Consider the following 19,306-nt stretch of genomic DNA (forward strand, 5'->3'; position numbering starts at 1 on the left):
CGCTTATGGCCATACCACCCTGTCTATGCCAGATCATGTCTGAGCTCGGAAGCTAAGCAGGTTTGGGCCTGGTTAGTAATTGGATGGGAGACCCCCTGGTAATGCCAGTTGCTTTAAGATTTTTGTAAATTTTTCACAAATTATATAATAATCTTGAAAAAAAAAAGAGTCAATGCCCATTCTTTGAATCTTAGCAGTCATGGACCTGTTTAGTGTCTGGATGGGAGACCGCCTCGGAATACCAGGTGCTCTAATATTATTGGAAATTTATTACTAATTATATAATAATCTTAAAAAAAAAAAAAAAAAAAAAAGAGTCAATGCCCGATCTCTTAATCTTAGCAGGTATTGGCCTGGTTAGTGCTTGGATGGGAGACCGCCTGGGAATACCAGGTGCTTTAAGCTTTAGGGTTTTCTTTCCTACTTATATAATGTACCGGCGATTAGATTGACTGATCTTTAAATAGCTCTCTCTTTGCAGCAGTCTTCGCTTATGGCCATACCACCCTGGCTATGCCAGATCATGTCTGAGCTCGGAAGCTAAGCAGGTTTGGGCCTGGTTAGTAATTGGATGGGAGACCCCCTGGTAATACCAGTTGCTTTAAGATTTTTGAAAATTTTTCACAAATTATATAATAATCTTGAAAAAAAAAAGAGTGAATGCCCATTCTTTGAATCTTAGCAGTCATTGACCTGTGTAGTGTTTGGATGGGAGACCCCCTGGTAATACCAGGTGCTCTAATATTATTGGAAATTTATTACTAATTATATAATAATCTTAAAAAAAAAGAGCCAATGCCCGATCTCTTAATCTTAGCAGGTATTGGCCTGGTTAGTGCTTGGATGGGAGACCGCCTCGGAATACCAGGTGCTGTAAGCTTTTGGATTTTCATTCCTACTTATATAATGTATGGGCGATTTGATTGGCTGATCTTTAAATAGTCTTCTCTTTGCAGTATCCTTCGCTTGCGACCGTAACAACCTGGCTATGCCTGATCTCGTCTGCTCTCGGAAGCTAAGCAGGTTTGGTCCTGTATAATGTACCGGCGATTAGATTGGCTGATCTTTAAATAGCTCTCTCTTTGCAGCAGTCTTCGCTTATGGCCATTCCACCCTGGCTATGCCAGATCATGTCTGAGCTCGGAAACTAAGCAGGTTTCGGCCTGGTTAGTAATTGGATGGCAGACCCCCTGGTAATACCAGTTGCTTTAAGATTTTGGGAAATTTTTCACAAATTATATAATAATCTTGCAAGAAAAAAAGAAAGGAGTCAATGCCCCATATCTGAATCTTAGCATGTATGGGCCTGGTTAGTAATTGGATGGGAGACACCCTGGTAATACCAGTTGCTTTAAGATTTTTGGAAATTTTTCACAAATTATATAATAATCTTGAAAAAAAAAAAAAAAGTCAATGCCCGATCTCTGAATAATAGCAGGTTTTGCCTGGTTAGTACTTGGATGGAAGACGGCCGGGAAATACCAGTTGCTGTAATATTTTTGGCAATTTTTACTAATTACATAATAATCTTGCAACAACAAAAAAAAAAAAAAAGAGTAAATGCCCAATCTTTGAATCTTAGGAGGTATGGACCTGTTTAGTGCTTGGATGGGAGACCGCCTCGGAATACCAGTTGCTGTAATATTTTTGGAAATTTGTACTAATTATATAATTATCTTGAAACAAAAAGAGTCAATGCCCAATCTTTGAATCTTAGCAGCTATGGACCTGTTTAGTGTTTGGATGGGAGACCGCCTCGGAAAACCAGGTGCTCTAATATTATTGGAAATTCATTACTAATTATATAATAATCTTTAAAAAAAAAAAAAAAAAAAAAAGAGTCAATGCCCGATCTCTTAATCTTAGCAGGTATTGGCCTGGTTAGTGCTTGGATGGGAGACCGCCTGGGAATACCAGGTGCTTTAAGCTTTAGGGTTTTCTTTCCTACTTATATAATGTACCGGCGATTAGATTGACTGATCTTTAAATAGCTCTCTCTTTGCAGCAGTGTTCGCTTATGGCCATACCACCCTGGCTATGCCAGATCATGTCTGAGCTCGGAAGCTAAGCAGGTTTGGGCCTGGTTAGTAATTGGATGGGAGACCCCCTGGTAATACCAGTTGCTTTAAGATTTTTGTAAATTTTTCACAAATTATATAATAATCTTGAAAAAAAAAAGAGTGAATGCCCATTCTTTGAATCTTAGCAGTCATTGACCTGTGTAGTGTTTGGATGGGAGACCCCCTGGTAATACCAGGTGCTCTAATATTATTGGAAATTTATTACTAATTATATAATAATCTTAAAAAAAAAGAGCCAATGCCCGATCTCTTAATCTTAGCAGGTATTGGCCTGGTTAGTGCTTGGATGGGAGACCGCCTCGGAATACCAGGTGCTGTAAGCTTTTGGATTTTCATTCCTACTTATATAATGTATGGGCGATTTGATTGGCTGATCTTTAAATAGTCTTCTCTTTGCAGTATCCTTCGCTTGCGACCGTAACAACCTGGCTATGCCTGATCTCGTCTGCTCTCGGAAGCTAAGCAGGTTTGGTCCTGTATAATGTACCGGCGATTAGATTGGCTGATCTTTAAATAGCTCTCTCTTTGCAGCAGTCTTCGCTTATGGCCATTCCACCCTGGCTATGCCAGATCATGTCTGAGCTCGGAAACTAAGCAGGTTTCGGCCTGGTTAGTAATTGGATGGCAGACCCCCTGGTAATACCAGTTGCTTTAAGATTTTTGGAAATTTTTCACAAATTATATAATAATCTTGCAAGAAAAAAAGAAAGGAGTCAATGCCCCATATCTGAATCTTAGCAGGTATGGGCCTGGTTAGTAATTGGATGGGAGACACCCTGGTAATACCAGTTGCTTTAAGATTTTTGGAAATTTTTCACCAATTATATAATAATCTTAAAAAAAAAAAAAAAAGTCAATGCCCGATCTCTGAATAATAGCAGGTTTTGCCTGGTTAGTACTTGGATGGAAGACGGCCGGGAAATACCAGTTGCTGTAATATTTTTGGCAATTTTTACTAATTACATAATAATCTTGCAACAAAAAAAAAAAAAAAAAAAGAGTAAATGCCCAATCTTTGAATCTTAGGAGGTATGGACCTGTTTAGTGCTTGGATGGGAGACCGCCTCGGAATACCAGTTGCTGTAATATTTTTGGAAATTTGTACTAATTATATAATTATCTTGAAACAAAAAGAGTCAATGCCCAATCTTTGAATCTTAGCAGCTATGGACCTGTTTAGTGTTTGGATGGGAGACCGCCTCGGAAAACCAGGTGCTCTAATATTATTGGAAATTTATTACTAATTATATAATAATCTTTAAAAAAAAAAAAAAAAAAAAAAAAAGAGTCAATGCCCGATCTCTTAATCTTAGCAGGTATTGGCCTGGTTAGTGCTTGGATGGGAGACCGCCTGGGAATACCAGGTGCTTTAAGCTTTAGGGTTTTCTTTCCTACTTATATTAGATTGGCTGATCTTTAAATAGCTCTCTCTTTGCAGCAGTCTTCGCTTATGGCCATACCACCCTGTCTATGCCAGATCATGTCTGAGCTCGGAAGCTAAGCAGGTTTGGGCCTGGTTAGTAATTGGATGGGAGACCCCCTGGTAATGCCAGTTGCTTTAAGATTTTTGTAAATTTTTCACAAATTATATAATAATCTTGAAAAAAAAAAGAGTCAATGCCCATTCTTTGAATCTTAGCAGTCATGGACCTGTTTAGTGTCTGGATGGGAGACCGCCTCGGAATACCAGGTGCTCTAATATTATTGGAAATTTATTACTAATTATATAATAATCTTAAAAAAAAAAAAAAAAAAAAAAGAGTCAATGCCCGATCTCTTAATCTTAGCAGGTATTGGCCTGGTTAGTGCTTGGATGGGAGACCGCCTGGGAATACCAGGTGCTTTAAGCTTTAGGGTTTTCTTTCCTACTTATATAATGTACCGGCGATTAGATTGACTGATCTTTAAATAGCTCTCTCTTTGCAGCAGTCTTCGCTTATGGCCATACCACCCTGGCTATGCCAGATCATGTCTGAGCTCGGAAGCTAAGCAGGTTTGGGCCTGGTTAGTAATTGGATGGGAGACCCCCTGGTAATACCAGTTGCTTTAAGATTTTTGAAAATTTTTCACAAATTATATAATAATCTTGAAAAAAAAAAGAGTGAATGCCCATTCTTTGAATCTTAGCAGTCATTGACCTGTGTAGTGTTTGGATGGGAGACCCCCTGGTAATACCAGGTGCTCTAATATTATTGGAAATTTATTACTAATTATATAATAATCTTAAAAAAAAGAGCCAATGCCCGATCTCTTAATCTTAGCAGGTATTGGCCTGGTTAGTGCTTGGATGGGAGACCGCCTCGGAATACCAGGTGCTGTAAGCTTTTGGATTTTCATTCCTACTTATATAATGTATGGGCGATTTGATTGGCTGATCTTTAAATAGTCTTCTCTTTGCAGTATCCTTCGCTTGCGACCGTAACAACCTGGCTATGCCTGATCTCGTCTGCTCTCGGAAGCTAAGCAGGTTTGGTCCTGTATAATGTACCGGCGATTAGATTGGCTGATCTTTAAATAGCTCTCTCTTTGCAGCAGTCTTCGCTTATGGCCATTCCACCCTGGCTATGCCAGATCATGTCTGAGCTCGGAAACTAAGCAGGTTTCGGCCTGGTTAGTAATTGGATGGCAGACCCCCTGGTAATACCAGTTGCTTTAAGATTTTGGGAAATTTTTCACAAATTATATAATAATCTTGCAAGAAAAAAAGAAAGGAGTCAATGCCCCATATCTGAATCTTAGCATGTATGGGCCTGGTTAGTAATTGGATGGGAGACACCCTGGTAATACCAGTTGCTTTAAGATTTTTGGAAATTTTTCACAAATTATATAATAATCTTGAAAAAAAAAAAAAAAGTCAATGCCCGATCTCTGAATAATAGCAGGTTTTGCCTGGTTAGTACTTGGATGGAAGACGGCCGGGAAATACCAGTTGCTGTAATTTTTTTGGCAATTTTTACTAATTACATAATAATCTTGCAACAACAACAAAAAAAAAAAGAGTAAATGCCCAATCTTTGAATCTTAGGAGGTATGGACCTGTTTAGTGCTTGGATGGGAGACCGCCTCGGAATACCAGTTGCTGTAATATTTTTGGAAATTTGTACTAATTATATAATTATCTTGAAACAAAAAGAGTCAATGCCCAATCTTTGAATCTTAGCAGCTATGGACCTGTTTAGTGTTTGGATGGGAGACCGCCTCGGAAAACCAGGTGCTCTAATATTATTGGAAATTCATTACTAATTATATAATAATCTTTAAAAAAAAAAAAAAAAAAAAAAGAGTCAATGCCCGATCTCTTAATCTTAGCAGGTATTGGCCTGGTTAGTGCTTGGATGGGAGACCGCCTGGGAATACCAGGTGCTTTAAGCTTTAGGGTTTTCTTTCCTACTTATATAATGTACCGGCGATTAGATTGACTGATCTTTAAATAGCTCTCTCTTTGCAGCAGTGTTCGCTTATGGCCATACCACCCTGGCTATGCCAGATCATGTCTGAGCTCGGAAGCTAAGCAGGTTTGGGCCTGGTTAGTAATTGGATGGGAGACCCCCTGGTAATACCAGTTGCTTTAAGATTTTTGTAAATTTTTCACAAATTATATAATAATCTTGAAAAAAAAAAGAGTGAATGCCCATTCTTTGAATCTTAGCAGTCATTGACCTGTGTAGTGTTTGGATGGGAGACCCCCTGGTAATACCAGGTGCTCTAATATTATTGGAAATTTATTACTAATTATATAATAATCTTAAAAAAAAAGAGCCAATGCCCGATCTCTTAATCTTAGCAGGTATTGGCCTGGTTAGTGCTTGGATGGGAGACCGCCTCGGAATACCAGGTGCTGTAAGCTTTTGGATTTTCATTCCTACTTATATAATGTATGGGCGATTTGATTGGCTGATCTTTAAATAGTCTTCTCTTTGCAGTATCCTTCGCTTGCGACCGTAACAACCTGGCTATGCCTGATCTCGTCTGCTCTCGGAAGCTAAGCAGGTTTGGTCCTGTATAATGTACCGGCGATTAGATTGGCTGATCTTTAAATAGCTCTCTCTTTGCAGCAGTCTTCGCTTATGGCCATTCCACCCTGGCTATGCCAGATCATGTCTGAGCTCGGAAACTAAGCAGGTTTCGGCCTGGTTAGTAATTGGATGGCAGACCCCCTGGTAATACCAGTTGCTTTAAGATTTTTGGAAATTTTTCACAAATTATATAATAATCTTGCAAGAAAAAAAGAAAGGAGTCAATGCCCCATATCTGAATCTTAGCAGGTATGGGCCTGGTTAGTAATTGGATGGGAGACACCCTGGTAATACCAGTTGCTTTAAGATTTTTGGAAATTTTTCACCAATTATATAATAATCTTAAAAAAAAAAAAAAAAAGTCAATGCCCGATCTCTGAATAATAGCAGGTTTTGCCTGGTTAGTACTTGGATGGAAGACGGCCGGGAAATACCAGTTGCTGTAATATTTTTGGCAATTTTTACTAATTACATAATAATCTTGCAACAAAAAAAAAAAAAAAAAAAAGAGTAAATGCCCAATCTTTGAATCTTAGGAGGTATGGACCTGTTTAGTGCTTGGATGGGAGACCGCCTCGGAATACCAGTTGCTGTAATATTTTTGGAAATTTGTACTAATTATATAATTATCTTGAAACAAAAAGAGTCAATGCCCAATCTTTGAATCTTAGCAGCTATGGACCTGTTTAGTGTTTGGATGGGAGACCGCCTCGGAAAACCAGGTGCTCTAATATTATTGGAAATTTATTACTAATTATATAATAATCTTTAAAAAAAAAAAAAAAAAAAAAAAAAAGAGTCAATGCCCGATCTCTTAATCTTAGCAGGTATTGGCCTGGTTAGTGCTTGGATGGGAGACCGCCTGGGAATACCAGGTGCTTTAAGCTTTAGGGTTTTCTTTCCTACTTATATTAGATTGGCTGATCTTTAAATAGCTCTCTCTTTGCAGCAGTCTTCGCTTATGGCCATACCACCCTGTCTATGCCAGATCATGTCTGAGCTCGGAAGCTAAGCAGGTTTGGGCCTGGTTAGTAATTGGATGGGAGACCCCCTGGTAATACCAGTTGCTTTAAGATTTTTGTAAATTTTTCACAAATTATATAATAATCTTGAAAAAAAAAAGAGTCAATGCCCATTCTTTGAATCTTAGCAGTCATGGACCTGTTTAGTGTCTGGATGGGAGACCGCCTCGGAATACCAGGTGCTCTAATATTATTGGAAATTTATTACTAATTATATAATAATCTTAAAAAAAAAAAAAAAAAAAAAAGAGTCAATGCCCGATCTCTTAATCTTAGCAGGTATTGGCCTGGTTAGTGCTTGGATGGGAGACCGCCTGGGAATACCAGGTGCTTTAAGCTTTAGGGTTTTCTTTCCTACTTATATAATGTACCGGCGATTAGATTGACTGATCTTTAAATAGCTCTCTCTTTGCAGCAGTCTTCGCTTATGGCCATACCACCCTGGCTATGCCAGATCATGTCTGAGCTCGGAAGCTAAGCAGGTTTGGGCCTGGTTAGTAATTGGATGGGAGACCCCCTGGTAATACCAGTTGCTTTAAGATTTTTGAAAATTTTTCACAAATTATATAATAATCTTGAAAAAAAAAAGAGTGAATGCCCATTCTTTGAATCTTAGCAGTCATTGACCTGTGTAGTGTTTGGATGGGAGACCCCCTGGTAATACCAGGTGCTCTAATATTATTGGAAATTTATTACTAATTATATAATAATCTTAAAAAAAAAGAGCCAATGCCCGATCTCTTAATCTTAGCAGGTATTGGCCTGGTTAGTGCTTGGATGGGAGACCGCCTCGGAATACCAGGTGCTGTAAGCTTTTGGATTTTCATTCCTACTTATATAATGTATGGGCGATTTGATTGGCTGATCTTTAAATAGTCTTCTCTTTGCAGTATCCTTCGCTTGCGACCGTAACAACCTGGCTATGCCTGATCTCGTCTGCTCTCGGAAGCTAAGCAGGTTTGGTCCTGTATAATGTACCGGCGATTAGATTGGCTGATCTTTAAATAGCTCTCTCTTTGCAGCAGTCTTCGCTTATGGCCATTCCACCCTGGCTATGCCAGATCATGTCTGAGCTCGGAAACTAAGCAGGTTTCGGCCTGGTTAGTAATTGGATGGCAGACCCCCTGGTAATACCAGTTGCTTTAAGATTTTGGGAAATTTTTCACAAATTATATAATAATCTTGCAAGAAAAAAAGAAAGGAGTCAATGCCCCATATCTGAATCTTAGCATGTATGGGCCTGGTTAGTAATTGGATGGGAGACACCCTGGTAATACCAGTTGCTTTAAGATTTTTGGAAATTTTTCACAAATTATATAATAATCTTGAAAAAAAAAAAAAAAGTCAATGCCCGATCTCTGAATAATAGCAGGTTTTGCCTGGTTAGTACTTGGATGGAAGACGGCCGGGAAATACCAGTTGCTGTAATTTTTTTGGCAATTTTTACTAATTACATAATAATCTTGCAACAACAAAAAAAAAAAAAAGAGTAAATGCCCAATCTTTGAATCTTAGGAGGTATGGACCTGTTTAGTGCTTGGATGGGAGACCGCCTCGGAATACCAGTTGCTGTAATATTTTTGGAAATTTGTACTAATTATATAATTATCTTGAAACAAAAAGAGTCAATGCCCAATCTTTGAATCTTAGCAGCTATGGACCTGTTTAGTGTTTGGATGGGAGACCGCCTCGGAAAACCAGGTGCTCTAATATTATTGGAAATTCATTACTAATTATATAATAATCTTTAAAAAAAAAAAAAAAAAAAAAAGAGTCAATGCCCGATCTCTTAATCTTAGCAGGTATTGGCCTGGTTAGTGCTTGGATGGGAGACCGCCTGGGAATACCAGGTGCTTTAAGCTTTAGGGTTTTCTTTCCTACTTATATAATGTACCGGCGATTAGATTGACTGATCTTTAAATAGCTCTCTCTTTGCAGCAGTGTTCGCTTATGGCCATACCACCCTGGCTATGCCAGATCATGTCTGAGCTCGGAAGCTAAGCAGGTTTGGGCCTGGTTAGTAATTGGATGGGAGACCCCCTGGTAATACCAGTTGCTTTAAGATTTTTGTAAATTTTTCACAAATTATATAATAATCTTGAAAAAAAAAAGAGTGAATGCCCATTCTTTGAATCTTAGCAGTCATTGACCTGTGTAGTGTTTGGATGGGAGACCCCCTGGTAATACCAGGTGCTCTAATATTATTGGAAATTTATTACTAATTATATAATAATCTTAAAAAAAAAGAGCCAATGCCCGATCTCTTAATCTTAGCAGGTATTGGCCTGGTTAGTGCTTGGATGGGAGACCGCCTCGGAATACCAGGTGCTGTAAGCTTTTGGATTTTCATTCCTACTTATATAATGTATGGGCGATTTGATTGGCTGATCTTTAAATAGTCTTCTCTTTGCAGTATCCTTCGCTTGCGACCGTAACAACCTGGCTATGCCTGATCTCGTCTGCTCTCGGAAGCTAAGCAGGTTTGGTCCTGTATAATGTACCGGCGATTAGATTGGCTGATCTTTAAATAGCTCTCTCTTTGCAGCAGTCTTCGCTTATGGCCATTCCACCCTGGCTATGCCAGATCATGTCTGAGCTCGGAAACTAAGCAGGTTTCGGCCTGGTTAGTAATTGGATGGCAGACCCCCTGGTAATACCAGTTGCTTTAAGATTTTTGGAAATTTTTCACAAATTATATAATAATCTTGCAAGAAAAAAAGAAAGGAGTCAATGCCCCATATCTGAATCTTAGCAGGTATGGGCCTGGTTAGTAATTGGATGGGAGACACCCTGGTAATACCAGTTGCTTTAAGATTTTTGGAAATTTTTCACCAATTATATAATAATCTTAAAAAAAAAAAAAAAAAGTCAATGCCCGATCTCTGAATAATAGCAGGTTTTGCCTGGTTAGTACTTGGATGGAAGACGGCCGGGAAATACCAGTTGCTGTAATATTTTTGGCAATTTTTACTAATTACATAATAATCTTGCAACAAAAAAAAAAAAAAAAAAAAGAGTAAATGCCCAATCTTTGAATCTTAGGAGGTATGGACCTGTTTAGTGCTTGGATGGGAGACCGCCTCGGAATACCAGTTGCTGTAATATTTTTGGAAATTTGTACTAATTATATAATTATCTTGAAACAAAAAGAGTCAATGCCCAATCTTTGAATCTTAGCAGCTATGGACCTGTTTAGTGTTTGGATGGGAGACCGCCTCGGAAAACCAGGTGCTCTAATATTATTGGAAATTTATTACTAATTATATAATAATCTTTAAAAAAAAAAAAAAAAAAAAAAAAAAGAGTCAATGCCCGATCTCTTAATCTTAGCAGGTATTGGCCTGGTTAGTGCTTGGATGGGAGACCGCCTGGGAATACCAGGTGCTTTAAGCTTTAGGGTTTTCTTTCCTACTTATATTAGATTGGCTGATCTTTAAATAGCTCTCTCTTTGCAGCAGTCTTCGCTTATGGCCATACCACCCTGTCTATGCCAGATCATGTCTGAGCTCGGAAGCTAAGCAGGTTTGGGCCTGGTTAGTAATTGGATGGGAGACCCCCTGGTAATACCAGTTGCTTTAAGATTTTTGTAAATTTTTCACAAATTATATAATAATCTTGAAAAAAAAAAGAGTCAATGCCCATTCTTTGAATCTTAGCAGTCATGGACCTGTTTAGTGTCTGGATGGGAGACCGCCTCGGAATACCAGGTGCTCTAATATTATTGGAAATTTATTACTAATTATATAATAATCTTAAAAAAAAAAAAAAAAAAAAAAGAGTCAATGCCCGATCTCTTAATCTTAGCAGGTATTGGCCTGGTTAGTGCTTGGATGGGAGACCGCCTGGGAATACCAGGTGCTTTAAGCTTTAGGGTTTTCTTTCCTACTTATATAATGTACCGGCGATTAGATTGACTGATCTTTAAATAGCTCTCTCTTTGCAGCAGTCTTCGCTTATGGCCATACCACCCTGGCTATGCCAGATCATGTCTGAGCTCGGAAGCTAAGCAGGTTTGGGCCTGGTTAGTAATTGGATGGGAGACCCCCTGGTAATACCAGTTGCTTTAAGATTTTTGAAAATTTTTCACAAATTATATAATAATCTTGAAAAAAAAAAGAGTGAATGCCCATTCTTTGAATCTTAGCAGTCATTGACCTGTGTAGTGTTTGGATGGGAGACCCCCTGGTAATACCAGGTGCTCTAATATTATTGGAAATTTATTACTAATTATATAATAATCTTAAAAAAAAAGAGCCAATGCCCGATCTCTTAATCTTAGCAGGTATTGGCCTGGTTAGTGCTTGGATGGGAGACCGCCTCGGAATACCAGGTGCTGTAAGCTTTTGGATTTTCATTCCTACTTATATAATGTATGGGCGATTTGATTGGCTGATCTTTAAATAGTCTTCTCTTTGCAGTATCCTTCGCTTGCGACCGTAACAACCTGGCTATGCCTGATCTCGTCTGCTCTCGGAAGCTAAGCAGGTTTGGTCCTGTATAATGTACCGGCGATTAGATTGGCTGATCTTTAAATAGCTCTCTCTTTGCAGCAGTCTTCGCTTATGGCCATTCCACCCTGGCTATGCCAGATCATGTCTGAGCTCGGAAACTAAGCAGGTTTCGGCCTGGTTAGTAATTGGATGGCAGACCCCCTGGTAATACCAGTTGCTTTAAGATTTTGGGAAATTTTTCACAAATTATATAATAATCTTGCAAGAAAAAAAGAAAGGAGTCAATGCCCCATATCTGAATCTTAGCATGTATGGGCCTGGTTAGTAATTGGATGGGAGACACCCTGGTAATACCAGTTGCTTTAAGATTTTTGGAAATTTTTCACAAATTATATAATAATCTTGAAAAAAAAAAAAAAAGTCAATGCCCGATCTCTGAATAATAGCAGGTTTTGCCTGGTTAGTACTTGGATGGAAGACGGCCGGGAAATACCAGTTGCTGTAATTTTTTTGGCAATTTTTACTAATTACATAATAATCTTGCAACAACAAAAAAAAAAAAAAGAGTAAATGCCCAATCTTTGAATCTTAGGAGGTATGGACCTGTTTAGTGCTTGGATGGGAGACCGCCTCGGAATACCAGTTGCTGTAATATTTTTGGAAATTTGTACTAATTATATAATTATCTTGAAACAAAAAGAGTCAATGCCCAATCTTTGAATCTTAGCAGCTATGGACCTGTTTAGTGTTTGGATGGGAGACCGCCTCGGAAAACCAGGTGCTCTAATATTATTGGAAATTCATTACTAATTATATAATAATCTTTAAAAAAAAAAAAAAAAAAAAAAGAGTCAATGCCCGATCTCTTAATCTTAGCAGGTATTGGCCTGGTTAGTGCTTGGATGGGAGACCGCCTGGGAATACCAGGTGCTTTAAGCTTTAGGGTTTTCTTTCCTACTTATATAATGTACCGGCGATTAGATTGACTGATCTTTAAATAGCTCTCTCTTTGCAGCAGTGTTCGCTTATGGCCATACCACCCTGGCTATGCCAGATCATGTCTGAGCTCGGAAGCTAAGCAGGTTTGGGCCTGGTTAGTAATTGGATGGGAGACCCCCTGGTAATACCAGTTGCTTTAAGATTTTTGTAAATTTTTCACAAATTATATAATAATCTTGAAAAAAAAAAGAGTGAATGCCCATTCTTTGAATCTTAGCAGTCATTGACCTGTGTAGTGTTTGGATGGGAGACCCCCTGGTAATACCAGGTGCTCTAATATTATTGGAAATTTATTACTAATTATATAATAATCTTAAAAAAAAAGAGCCAATGCCCGATCTCTTAATCTTAGCAGGTATTGGCCTGGTTAGTGCTTGGATGGGAGACCGCCTCGGAATACCAGGTGCTGTAAGCTTTTGGATTTTCATTCCTACTTATATAATGTATGGGCGATTTGATTGGCTGATCTTTAAATAGTCTTCTCTTTGCAGTATCCTTCGCTTGCGACCGTAACAACCTGGCTATGCCTGATCTCGTCTGCTCTCGGAAGCTAAGCAGGTTTGGTCCTGTATAATGTACCGGCGATTAGATTGGCTGATCTTTAAATAGCTCTCTCTTTGCAGCAGTCTTCGCTTATGGCCATTCCACCCTGGCTATGCCAGATCATGTCTGAGCTCGGAAACTAAGCAGGTTTCGGCCTGGTTAGTAATTGGATGGCAGACCCCCTGGTAATACCAGTTGCTTTAAGATTTTTGGAAATTTTTCACAAATTATATAATAATCTTGCAAGAAAAAAAGAAAGGAGTCAATGCCCCATATCTGAATCTTAGCAGGTATGGGCCTGGTTAGTAATTGGATGGGAGACACCCTGGTAATACCAGTTGCTTTAAGATTTTTGGAAATTTTTCACCAATTATATAATAATCTTAAAAAAAAAAAAAAAAAGTCAATGCCCGATCTCTGAATAATAGCAGGTTTTGCCTGGTTAGTACTTGGATGGAAGACGGCCGGGAAATACCAGTTGCTGTAATATTTTTGGCAATTTTTACTAATTACATAATAATCTTGCAACAAAAAAAAAAAAAAAAAAAAGAGTAAATGCCCAATCTTTGAATCTTAGGAGGTATGGACCTGTTTAGTGCTTGGATGGGAGACCGCCTCGGAATACCAGTTGCTGTAATATTTTTGGAAATTTGTACTAATTATCTAATTATCTTGAAACTAAAAGAGTCAATGCCCAATATTTGATTCTTAGCAGCTATGGACCTGTTTAGTGTTTGGATGGGAGACCGCCTCGGAAAACCAGGTGCTCTAATATTATTGGAAATTTATTACTAATTATATAATAATCTTTAAAAAAAAAAAAAAAAAAAAAAAAAAAGAGTCAATGCCCGATCTCTTAATCTTAGCAGGTATTGGTCTGGTTAGTGCTTGGATGGGAGACCGCCTGGGAATACCAGGTGCTTTAAGCTTTAGGGTTTTCTTTCCTACTTATATTAGATTGGCTGATCTTTAAATAGCTCTCTCTTTGCAGCAGTCTTCGCTTATGGCCATACCACCCTGTCTATGCCAGATCATGTCTGAGCTCGGAAGCTAAGCAGGTTTGGGCCTGGTTAGTAATTGGATGGGAGACCCCCTGGTAATACCAGTTGCTTTAAGATTTTTGTAAATTTTTCACAAATTATATAATTATCTTGAAAAAAAAAAGAGTCAATGCCCATTCTTTGAATCTTAGCAGTCATGGACCTGTTTAGTGTCTGGATGGGAGACCGCCTCGGAATACCAGGTGCTCTAATATTATTGGAAATTTATTACTAATTATATAATAATCTTAAAAAAAAAAAAAAAAAAAAAGAGTCAATGCCCGATCTCTTAATCTTAGCAGGTATTGGCCTGGTTAGTGCTTGGATGGGAGACCGCCTGGGAATACCAGGTGCTTTAAGCTTTAGGGTTTTCTTTCCTACTTATATAATGTACCGGCGATTAGATTGACTGATCTTTAAATAGCTCTCTCTTTGCAGCAGTCTTCGCTTATGGCCATACCACCCTGGCTATGCCAGATCATGTCTGAGCTCGGAAGCTAAGCAAGTTTGGGCCTGGTTAGTAATTGGATGGGAGACCCCCTGGTAATACCAGTTGCTTTAAGATTTTTGTAAATTTTTCACAAATTATATAATAATCTTGAAAAAAAAAAGAGTGAATGCCCATTCTTTGAATCTTAGCAGTCATTGACCTGTGTAGTGTTTGGATGGGAGACCCCCTGGTAATACCAGGTGCTCTAATATTATTGGAAATTTATTACTAATTATATAATAATCTTAAAAAAAAAGAGCCAATGCCCGATCTCTTAATCTTAGCAGGTATTGGCCTGGTTAGTGCTTGGATGGGAGACCGCCTCGGAATACCAGGTGCTGTAAGCTTTTGGATTTTCATTCCTACTTATATAATGTATGGGCGATTTGATTGGCTGATCTTTAAATAGTCTTCTCTTTGCAGTATCCTTCGCTTGCGACCGTAACAACCTGGCTATGCCTGATCTCGTCTGCTCTCGGAAGCTAAGCAGGTTTGGTCCTGTATAATGTACCGGCGATTAGATTGGCTGATCTTTAAATAGCTCTCTCTTTGCAGCAGTCTTCGCTTATGGCCATTCCACCCTGGCTATGCCAGATCATGTCTGAGCTCGGAAACTAAGCAGGTTTCGGCCTGGTTAGTAATTGGATGGCAGACCCCCTGGTAATACCAGTTGCTTTAAGATTTTTGGAAATTTTTCACAAATTATATAATAATCTTGCAAGAAAAAAAGAAAGGAGTCAATGCCCCATATCTGAATCTTAGCAGGTATGGGCCTGGTTAGTAATTGGATGGGAGACACCCTGGTAATACCAGTTGCTTTAAGATTTTTGGAAATTTTTCACCAATTATATAATAATCTTAAAAAAAAAAAAAAAAAAGTCAATGCCCGATCTCTGAATAATAGCAGGTTTTGCCTGGTTAGTACTTGGATGGAAGACGGCCGGGAAATACCAGTTGCTGTAATATTTTTGGCAATTTTTACTAATTACATAATAATCTTGCAACAAAAAAAAAAAAAAAAAAAAGAGTAAATGCCCAATCTTTGAATCTTAGGAGGTATGGACCTGTTTAGTGCTTGGATGGGAGACCGCCTCGGAATACCAGTTGCTGTAATATTTTTGGAAATTTGTACTAATTATCTAATTATCTTGAAACAAAAAGAGTCAATGCCCAATATTTGATTCTTAGCAGCTATGGACCTGTTTAGTGTTTGGATGGGAGACCGCCTCGGAAAACCAGGTGCTCTAATATTATTGGAAATTTATTACTAATTATATAATAATCTTTAAAAAAAAAAAAAAAAAAAAAAAAAAAGAGTCAATGCCCGATCTCTTAATCTTAGCAGGTATTGGTCTGGTTAGTGCTTGGATGGGAGACCGCCTGGGAATACCAGGTGCTTTAAGCTTTAGGGTTTTCTTTCCTACTTATATTAGATTGGCTGATCTTTAAATAGCTCTCTCTTTGCAGCAGTCTTCGCTTATGGCCATACCACCCTGTCTATGCCAGATCATGTCTGAGCTCGGAAGCTAAGCAGGTTTGGGCCTGGTTAGTAATTGGATGGGAGACCCCCTGGTAATACCAGTTGCTTTAAGATTTTTGTAAATTTTTCACAAATTATATAATAATCTTGAAAAAAAAAAGAGTCAATGCCCATTCTTTGAATCTTAGCAGTCATGGACCTGTTTAGTGTCTGGATGGGAGACCGCCTCGGAATACCAGGTGCTCTAATATTATTGGAAATTTATTACTAATTATATAATAATCTTAAAAAAAAAAAAAAAAAAAAAGAGTCAATGCCCGATCTCTTAATCTTAGCAGGTATTGGCCTGGTTAGTGCTTGGATGGGAGACCGCCTGGGAATACCAGGTGCTTTAAGCTTTAGGGTTTTCTTTCCTACTTATATAATGTACCGGCGATTAGATTGACTGATCTTTAAATAGCTCTCTCTTTGCAGCAGTCTTCGCTTATGGCCATACCACCCTGGCTATGCCAGATCATGTCTGAGCTCGGAAGCTAAGCAAGTTTGGGCCTGGTTAGTAATTGGATGGGAGACCCCCTGGTAATACCAGTTGCTTTAAGATTTTTGTAAATTTTTCACAAATTATATAATAATCTTGAAAAAAAAAAGAGTGAATGCCCATTCTTTGAATCTTAGCAGTCATTGACCTGTGTAGTGTTTGGATGGGAGACCCCCTGGTAATACCAGGTGCTCTAATATTATTGGAAATTTATTACTAATTATATAATAATCTTAAAAAAAAAGAGCCAATGCCCGATCTCTTAATCTTAGCAGGTATTGGCCTGGTTAGTGCTTGGATGGGAGACCGCCTCGGAATACCAGGTGCTGTAAGCTTTTGGATTTTCATTCCTACTTATATAATGTATGGGCGATTTGATTGGCTGATCTTTAAATAGTCTTCTCTTTGCAGTATCCTTCGCTTGCGACCGTAACAACCTGGCTATGCCTGATCTCGTCTGCTCTCGGAAGCTAAGCAGGTTTGGTCCTGTATAATGTACCGGCGATTAGATTGGCTGATCTTTAAATAGCTCTCTCTTTGCAGCAGTCTTCGCTTATGGCCATTCCACCCTGGCTATGCCAGATCATGTCTGAGCTCGGAAACTAAGCAGGTTTCGGCCTGGTTAGTAATTGGATGGCAGACCCCCTGGTAATACCAGTTGCTTTAAGATTTTGGGAAATTTTTCACAAATTATATAATAATCTTGCAAGAAAAAAAGAAAGGAGTCAATGCCCCATATCTGAATCTTAGCATGTATGGGCCTGGTTAGTAATTGGATGGGAGACACCCTGGTAATACCAGTTGCTTTAAGATTTTTGGAAATTTTTCACAAATTATATAATAATCTTGAAAAAAAAAAAAAAAAGTCAATGCCCGATCTCTGAATAATAGCAGGTTTTGCCAGGTTAGTACTTGGATGGAAGACGGCCGGGAAATACCAGTTGCTGTAATATTTTTGGCAATTTTTACTAATTACATAATAATCTTGCAACAACAAAAAAAAAAAAAGAGTAAATGCCCAATCTTTGAATCTTAGGAGGTATGGACCTGTTTAGTGCTTGGATGGGAGACCGCCTCGGAATACCAGTTGCTGTAATATTTTTGGAAATTTGTACTAATTATATAATTATCTTGAAACAAAAAGAGTCAATGCCCGATCTCTTAATCTTAGCAGGTATTGGCCTGGTTAGTGCTTGGATGGGAGACCGCCTGGGAATACCAGGTGCTTTAAGCTTTAGGGTTTTCTTTCCTACTTATATAATGTACCGGCGATTAGATTGGCTGATCTTTAAATAGCTCTCTCTTTGCAGCAGTGTTCGCTTATGGCCATACCACCCTGGCTATGCCAGATCATGTCTGAGCTCGGAAGCTAAGCAGGTTTGGGCCTGGTTAGTAATTGGATGGGAGACCCCCTGGTAATACCAGTTGCTCTAAGATTTTTGTAAATTTTTCACAAATTATATAATAATCTTGAAAAAAAAAAGAGTCAATGCCCATTCTTTGAATCTTAGCAGTCATGGACCTGTTTAGTGTCTGGATGGGAGACCGCCTCGGAATACCAGGTGCTCTAATATTATTGGAAATGTATTACTAATTATATAATAATCTTAAAAAAAAAAAAAAAAAAAAAAGAGTCAATGCCCGATCTCTTAATCTTAGCAGGTATTGGCCTGGTTAGTGCTTGGATGGGAGACCGCCTGGGAATACCAGGTGCTTTAAGCTTTAGGGTTTTCTTTCCTACTTATATAATGTACCGGCGATTAGATTGACTGATCTTTAAATAGCTCTCTCTTTGCAGCAGTCTTCGCTTATGGCTATACCACCCTGGCTATGCCAGATCATGTCTGAGCTCGGAAGCTAAGCAGGTTTGGGCCTGGTTAGTAGTTGGATGGGAGACCCCCTGGTAATACCAGTTGCTTTAAGATTTTTGTAAATTTTTCACAAATTATATAATAATCTTGAAAAAAAAAAGAGTGAATGCCCAATCTTTGAATCTTAGCAGTCATTGACCTGTGTAGTGTTTGGATGGGAGACCCCCTGGTAATACCAGGTGCTCTAATATTATTGGAAATTTATTACTAATTATATAATAATCTTAAAAAAAAAGAGCCAATGCCGATCTCTTAATCTTAGCAGGTATTGGCCTGGTTAGTGCTTGGATGGGAGACCGCCTCGGAATACCATGTGCTGTAAGCTTTTGGATTTTCATTCCTACTTATATAATGTATGGGCGATTTGATTGGCTGATCTTTAAATAGTCTTCTCTTTGCAGTATCCTTCGCTTGCGACCGTAACAACCTGGCTATGCCTGATCTCGTCTGCTCTCGGAAGCTAAGCAGGTTTGGTCCTGTATAATGTACCGGCGATTAGATTGGCTGACCTTTAAATAGCTCTCTCTTTGCAGCAGTCTTCGCTTATGGCCATTCCACCCTGGCTATGCCAGATCATGTCTGAGCTCGGAAACTAAGCAGGTTTCGGCCTGGTTAGTAATTGGATGGCAGACCCCCTGGTAATACCAGTTGCTTTAAGATTTTTGGAAATTTTTCACAAATTATATAATAATCTTGCAAGAAAAAAAGAAAGGAGTCAATGCCCCATATCTGAATCTTAGCAGGTATGGGCCTGGTTAGTAATTGGATGGGAGAC

At 38.6% G+C, this 19,306-nt stretch overlaps 18 pseudogenes; all 18 read left to right on the top strand.

The window, feature by feature from the left end:
• Position 1: 1 nt before the first annotated feature.
• On the top strand, positions 2-120 carry LOC127961631 (uncharacterized; annotated as a pseudogene).
• A 369-nt stretch (positions 121-489) lies between these two features.
• LOC127964737 (uncharacterized) lies at positions 490-608 on the top strand (annotated as a pseudogene).
• A 1,405-nt stretch (positions 609-2,013) lies between these two features.
• On the top strand, positions 2,014-2,132 carry LOC127964742 (uncharacterized; annotated as a pseudogene).
• A 1,395-nt stretch (positions 2,133-3,527) lies between these two features.
• Positions 3,528-3,646, top strand: LOC127961636 (uncharacterized; annotated as a pseudogene).
• A 369-nt stretch (positions 3,647-4,015) lies between these two features.
• LOC127964745 (uncharacterized) lies at positions 4,016-4,134 on the top strand (annotated as a pseudogene).
• A 1,403-nt stretch (positions 4,135-5,537) lies between these two features.
• On the top strand, positions 5,538-5,656 carry LOC127964750 (uncharacterized; annotated as a pseudogene).
• Positions 5,657-7,054: 1,398 nt separating this feature from the next.
• LOC127960105 (uncharacterized) lies at positions 7,055-7,173 on the top strand (annotated as a pseudogene).
• Positions 7,174-7,542: 369 nt separating this feature from the next.
• LOC127964755 (uncharacterized) lies at positions 7,543-7,661 on the top strand (annotated as a pseudogene).
• Positions 7,662-9,065: 1,404 nt separating this feature from the next.
• Positions 9,066-9,184, top strand: LOC127964761 (uncharacterized; annotated as a pseudogene).
• Positions 9,185-10,582: 1,398 nt separating this feature from the next.
• On the top strand, positions 10,583-10,701 carry LOC127960110 (uncharacterized; annotated as a pseudogene).
• A 369-nt stretch (positions 10,702-11,070) lies between these two features.
• Positions 11,071-11,189, top strand: LOC127964771 (uncharacterized; annotated as a pseudogene).
• A 1,404-nt stretch (positions 11,190-12,593) lies between these two features.
• LOC127964775 (uncharacterized) lies at positions 12,594-12,712 on the top strand (annotated as a pseudogene).
• Positions 12,713-14,111: 1,399 nt separating this feature from the next.
• LOC127960112 (uncharacterized) lies at positions 14,112-14,230 on the top strand (annotated as a pseudogene).
• Positions 14,231-14,598: 368 nt separating this feature from the next.
• LOC127962533 (uncharacterized) lies at positions 14,599-14,717 on the top strand (annotated as a pseudogene).
• A 1,400-nt stretch (positions 14,718-16,117) lies between these two features.
• On the top strand, positions 16,118-16,236 carry LOC127960113 (uncharacterized; annotated as a pseudogene).
• Positions 16,237-16,604: 368 nt separating this feature from the next.
• Positions 16,605-16,723, top strand: LOC127962538 (uncharacterized; annotated as a pseudogene).
• A 1,255-nt stretch (positions 16,724-17,978) lies between these two features.
• Positions 17,979-18,097, top strand: LOC127958436 (uncharacterized; annotated as a pseudogene).
• Positions 18,098-18,466: 369 nt separating this feature from the next.
• LOC127962269 (uncharacterized) lies at positions 18,467-18,585 on the top strand (annotated as a pseudogene).
• Positions 18,586-19,306: the final 721 nt, after the last annotated feature.

The sequence above is a fragment of the Carassius gibelio genome, chromosome A3 (genome assembly GCF_023724105.1).
Source record: "Carassius gibelio isolate Cgi1373 ecotype wild population from Czech Republic chromosome A3, carGib1.2-hapl.c, whole genome shotgun sequence".
Lineage (NCBI taxonomy): Eukaryota > Metazoa > Chordata > Actinopteri > Cypriniformes > Cyprinidae > Carassius > Carassius gibelio.